At 40.0% G+C, this 6,000-nt stretch overlaps 1 protein-coding gene across 1 annotated transcript in view; it reads left to right on the top strand.

Moving 5' to 3' along the window:
* Positions 1-4,447: 4,447 nt before the first annotated feature.
* The window catches only part of il1rapl1a (interleukin 1 receptor accessory protein-like 1a), a 332,191-nt gene continuing 330,638 nt past the window's right edge, over positions 4,448-6,000 (top strand). The window contains exon 1 of the mRNA XM_059342254.1: positions 4,448-4,481. The gene's annotated coding sequence lies outside the window, so the exon portion shown is untranslated. The remainder of the gene's footprint in view (positions 4,482-6,000) is intronic.

The raw sequence follows: 6,000 nt of genomic DNA, 5'->3' as shown, positions 1-6,000 counted from the left end.
ATGTGTTCCTGCATGTTCACTAACTCGCTAACCAGTAGCTGTTTGGTTGGAGCTAAATAAATACATTTCGTGTCAACCAAAAAGGATTATGTATGAAAAAAGTTGACGAAGACGAAAACGAAGGACATTTTCATTATAATTTTAGTAAGTTTTAGTTAGTTTTGTAACCACACAATACAGTTTCAGTATTTATTTATTTATTTATTTATTTATTATCATTTCAGTTAACGAAAAATCCAGTTTCATTATTTTGTTAGTTTTAATTAACTATAATAACCTTGGTCTAAGTAGATGTTGTTGAGCTGGGTACTAGAGGCCAACATAGAATGTTGCAATAGACTAATCCAACTTATTGTGCCTTTTGAAAAAGGGTGTAAAAGCAGATAACAATAAGTAGTGAAAACAATTTGTCCATGTAGTACATTCAGTACTTTTCTGTAACTATATTTGAAAAAGTGCTCATATATCTAAATGTTTCTATACTGTTGTGTAATATTGACCTCATGGTGGGTGGCTGGACTGCAAGACCTTGAGGCGAACAAAGTACTGTGGCATGCAATATTCACACTGCTGTCACAAAAGATGCAAAAAAACTGAACATTTTCACTTGACAACTTTCGCTAGTCAGTAAGAGCATAGCCAGGAGATAGACCTATAAATCTATAGCATGGTGTGTGCAATAGTAAAGCTGATGTTTTTTCCCCCTTAGAAGCTGAATCTGCTGTTGTTTAAAAGCCATCTTTCGCCTCAAAGTCTGGATCGAAACACAGCATGATGACATTAAACTTTCAGTAGCGCAAGTTTATGACGGGTGAAAACAATCAAATACTTTTCTTCTAGCTGAAATAAAGACTTCTATTTCACCACAACCAACTCTTTTTTTATGGCAGAGAATCGGTTGAAATGCATTTATGAATTCACTTTTGGATAATCAGATTGCACATAACATTTTTAGCCTTCCTCTCACTAATTGAGTTTGCAGAGAATAGATTAAAAGTTTATGTTTCTTCAGTAATTCTATTATATATAAGACATAGTCAAATCTACTTAGTGCAACATATTTTAAACTAATTGTCATTATAAAAATGTAATGGCAGCAACCCATTTACTACTCATAAAATTCAAAATATCTGCATTTTTCAAATGGACATTACTGCCATCATTGCATAATTACCGTTGATTATAATCAAGAAAAAGATACATGCTAATGCTCTTAGGGGCTTCCTCTTCACCCCACCTCTGACACCCCACTATACACTTTATGTAAATAAGTAATCACTCATGAATGCATGAGCTTAGTGAGATATCACACATGGGGATGATAAGACGGGAAATGAAAGAATGAGGAGAATGCATGAGAGGAGCAGAGCGAGAGAGGGAGAGACGGGGGAGAGGGAGAGAGGGAGATAGGGAGGAGGTTGAGTTTGACTCGGAGCAAAGCAGTAAGAGGGTAAGTCAGGATGTCCTGCAGGTCATGAATAAAAGACGAAAAGAATAATTTGAGCATTTCTCAGCCTCGTACAGAACGTCACAGTGTGGATATCAAAGAGATAAGTAACATTGAATCACGTCCCGCTCTCTTTTTTCTTCTCCTTTTTTTGTTTTTATTTTCCTCCCTCCTCTCTTTCTGTCCCTGAGAGCAACATAAATATACTGTACAATTCTCCCTGAGACCCGCAGATGCACACTGAACATTAATATGGTTATCTTGTAGGTGCAGTCACCAAGGGGAATTTGCATGGTGCAAATTAGGTTGGATCTCATCCTTAGAGAAGCTATTAGCTCTTCACTACCGCCCTCTGTAACTGTGTGTGTGTGTGTGTGTGTGTGTGTGTGTGTGTGTGTGTGTGCATGTGATGTTATCAAGAAAATCTCTGCTCAACCAGTACATCATGTTCTCTTCATCAGAAAAGGAAAAAGGCTGACTCTAATATGCACTCAAATGAACTAACTGTATTGATGAATACTGGCATGGACAACAATAGTAGAGCTTGTTGTGTTCTTGCTGTGTATCATGTAGAATAAAAAAGCCCAGTGTGTAAGAAAAAGGAGGGAATCCTTCACAAGTACAGCAGCAATTCATTTTCTGATCCAGGTGGAGATAGTGACTGTGAGGGACCACGCTGCGCTTTCTAAAAAGATGTTCCTATGAAGAAGATTTGTCTTGTCACTGTTCTCTGCAGGTCCTCGCAGCTTATTACCATTTTACAATCAGTCCTTGAGCAGCTGTTTCCATTGATAACAAACTGATGTATTTGTCTGTAATTGTAGGATGATAGGGGAGAACCTTAAACACCTGCAAACACACACTGTAATCATAACTGTACAATGCTGATTCCCAGACACTGTTATCTAGTACCTGGGTAAATATTCTGCAAATGTTATCTGAAACCCCTGCATTGAAATGTTGAGTGTCATGTAATATTTTTTCCACACCAACTAAAAACTTAATCTCAGGAAATGTCCCACAAGGTCCCGCTGCTGGGAGGAGCATTTTACAAGAAGCTACACAATAGATTTTATTATTCTGCTGTTCTGCTGTCGGCGGTGATAAGAATAGGGAAAGAACGCTGCCAGCAGAATCCAACTGGAAATAGTGAACATCTACATAGTGTTGTCAAAATAATTGAGATACCAGCTTCAAGCCTCCCCAGTGACTGTAGCTCTGTAGCATTGTTTTGTCTGATGTGCATTTTCAACACAGATCTCTAACAAGTCAATAATTACTTTACATGACCTAAGATGCCATTTGAAGATTTTTTTAAAATAGCTTAAAGACAAGAAAAATTGCATTGTTGGATAAAGCCACCACCCACTGCACTTTAGCCTTACCCTCTTTTAAGTCATAGAGATGGAGCACATTTAGGCCCCGCCCCCAGGGAACAAACCATCAACAAACCAAACAGGCAATGTCTCTCCAACTACAAGCCAACTCCAACTCCATTAAAAGCTGCTGTGTGGTAGAATGTACTACCAACAGAACCAAGAACAAAGTTTTTATAAGCTGTTGAACGGAAAAAAACTAATTTTTAAGAGGACAAAAATGGCTACAAACCTATATAGACATGAGACCTCAGCAGTTACAATGGGAACTGTGCAATCCTGAAACTCGTTTTTTTATGGTAACTTTTCGACAACCATGGGCTGAAACGCTAACAAAATGTCTGTTTCTAGCTGCAACTATTGAATTTAAACATATAATTTGATTATTTTATCACTCTATGTCTACCAGAGAGGACAAGTTGTCAGTTTGTCAGATTAAAAGAATAATTGTTGGGTTCTTTAATTTGTCACACAAAACCAAACAGCGGCTTTAAACTTTAAACTTTTCTGTTTTTTGCTAGTGGATGAAATTGTCAAGAAGGCTCCTTCAGTCAATTCAAAGTCAATACAAAGCGATTGTTTGTTCTCTCCGGGGTGGGCGTGGTCTTAAGAGTATGGTGCGTGGTGCTCTGTCTCTATGAATGGTTTGTGGTAGACACTTGTGGGAGGTGGTGACTGTCTGTCACGCCCCCTATACTTAGGCCACACCCTTAATCACTCAGAATTTATATCAAATGAGACCTCTTCTTGCAGCTCTCTCCTCTTTTTTGAAAACGTTTGCTCCACTGTTTTCAAAATGCTGTCCTGTTCACAAACTTTCTCATTTTACAGCTAAACAGTACACCACAATATGCTTCTGAAAACATTTAAGGTGAGAAATAGGCAACACAGTAACAGAATCTGCTTAGTTTGACAGCTTGACTGCAGTTCACAAGCTGTCACTGACATGACTGACAGCTGCATTGAGACTGTTCAGCTCTGCCGAGTTGTTTTCCAAAGGGGGTTGGAATCTTGGTGGAATCAAATGCAATTAGGAGCACAGAGGAACATGTTGTATTATTATCTGTCTCATGTATAACTGTCAGGACATAGTGACAGCATAAAAAAATATGACAAAAACTTATTTGCCAACTGTTGCTCTAATAACTCATGCTCTATTTGTCATAGACACTTGTGGACACAGCAAGCGGTACAACATTCGGAATACATTTCCAGCAGCATGCACTTTAAAATAATGTCTAACTCAAGCATTGTCTGACGTGCATGGAAATGCACAGCTGCTTCGACTGGGCCCTGGAAGGTGTGAGTACCCGTTCATCACTGCTTGAAGCTTTCATTTTATCGATTTATGTTTGTGATTGATTAGTATTTTATATTATAGGGACACAGTGCCAATTGTACGCATCAGAATCTGATCCAGAGAGTACAGAACCACTCCCAGCTGTCCTTCTGTGAGAGGTGGGGTACTGAGACAGGTCACCTGACTGTCACAGGGTTGACACATGCAAAGGACTACAGGAAGAAGAAACCAAACAAAATGAAAAGTAGGATGAGCAGAATATGCAGACTCAGTGCAGATAGGTCCAAAGAAGATTCAAACCCAGAACCCTCTTCTGCATCACTGTGCCACCCAAGTTTACCACTCTTTTACACAAAAAGTATGACTCATTTTTTGGGGGGCATTTTGTGTTTTTCAATCATCTTTTATAAATAGGCATCCCCATGTGCACTGCCTGATATCAAATTTTGGATCAAATCTGATTTGAAACTCTTCTACCTCCTTTGATATAAAAGACGGTCTTTATGGATGATAAAAGATACCGTACTGCTGCACTGGCAAAGTGTAACTAATCATGTCAGATTAGTTTCTTGGCTTGAAGGAGGTGTAAATGGAAAGAGGGAAGCTTGGCAAAGACGGTAGGGAAAATGATTTTAGGGAACTGAGTTGGTGTTTATTTCCTCTCAGCCATAGTGGAGCTTATTCATGATGCCACCAGTAGATGGAGCTGAGATCCTCCCAATGCTCCAGGGGTAGCTCTGCACCATGTGTACATTTGTGTGCGTGTGCGCGTGTGTGCGTGTGTGCATGGCTGCTGCATGTGTGTGATTGTAAAAGTTTTTAAAGGGATAGATAGATTTATTTTGTATCCGTGTTGCATGTTTGTTCTTGTAGATTTTTTCTGTTTACTCCTGTGTGGTCTGTCGTGTCACTTGCTCGGGTGCAGAAGTTTTCCTGTTTCAGCTATTTACTTTTGTTGGAGGTCAGAGTAGGACAAGACCTAATGCTCAGAGGCAGACTTCCTGAAGCAACATCTTTTCAGGCGCCTGCGGTGTTCTGGCACTTCAGATGCTGGGTTCGGGGACCGAGTTAGGGGGTTATTTCAGCACACTGGGACCAGAGTTGGCTTTCGAGGCAGGGTAAGCATGTCTTTCTTTTCTCCCTGCCTTTTCTTCATTTGCTATCTTTCTCTCTCATGCTCGCCCCACCTCTCTGTGTCACTCTTAAGTTTGCCTATCAGCCCTCTGGCCTCGAGGAGCATCTGTGCCCCTCCTCATTCCCCATATGCCCCGTGCCTTTAAGCCTGGCCCCCAACGATGGAGACAATCACTTATTCATCAATGATATGAATTAACAATCCTCTTTTTTTCCATCACACCAACAACCTGATGGTTGATTTCACTCCTGACCTGCTTCTGGTTTTACTTGTACATCACGCAAACACACAGATGGCACATGGGAAGTGGAAAACCTCAACATGCGGACAAAGAAGTAAGTTATCAACAGGCATGACAATGAACTGGGCCACACATTGCGACAGTCTTGTTGAAAATAAAATTATTTGCAGAAAAAGACGGCACTGGCTTTAAAGATTTCACTTGCAGTGTGGCAATGCAGAAGAGTTGATGTTGGTGAGTAGATTAAATTTAAGATGGGTTGGGGCCTCTTTTACTGAACCACAACCCCTATAATCTAAATGTCTTGTTGCTGTCAAACTTTCAAACTGTCTCTTTTACTGCTGCTGTCAGCTGTCATTTCACTGCCAAATTTATGCGACAAAACTCCTGGTTTGCTCAGCAGCAAATCCACATCACATCTATCCAGTTCTTCAGCTGTCTTTCTTTACTCTTTCTCCACCACCTGTATCTAGCTCTTGGCATGACTAGCTCTGTAAGACC

This window comes from Centropristis striata, chromosome 10 (genome assembly GCF_030273125.1).
Source record: "Centropristis striata isolate RG_2023a ecotype Rhode Island chromosome 10, C.striata_1.0, whole genome shotgun sequence".
Taxonomy (NCBI): Eukaryota; Metazoa; Chordata; class Actinopteri; order Perciformes; family Serranidae; genus Centropristis; species Centropristis striata.
The sequence above is the reverse complement of the archived record's forward strand: the minus strand, read 5'-3'. Positions and strand labels throughout refer to the sequence as shown.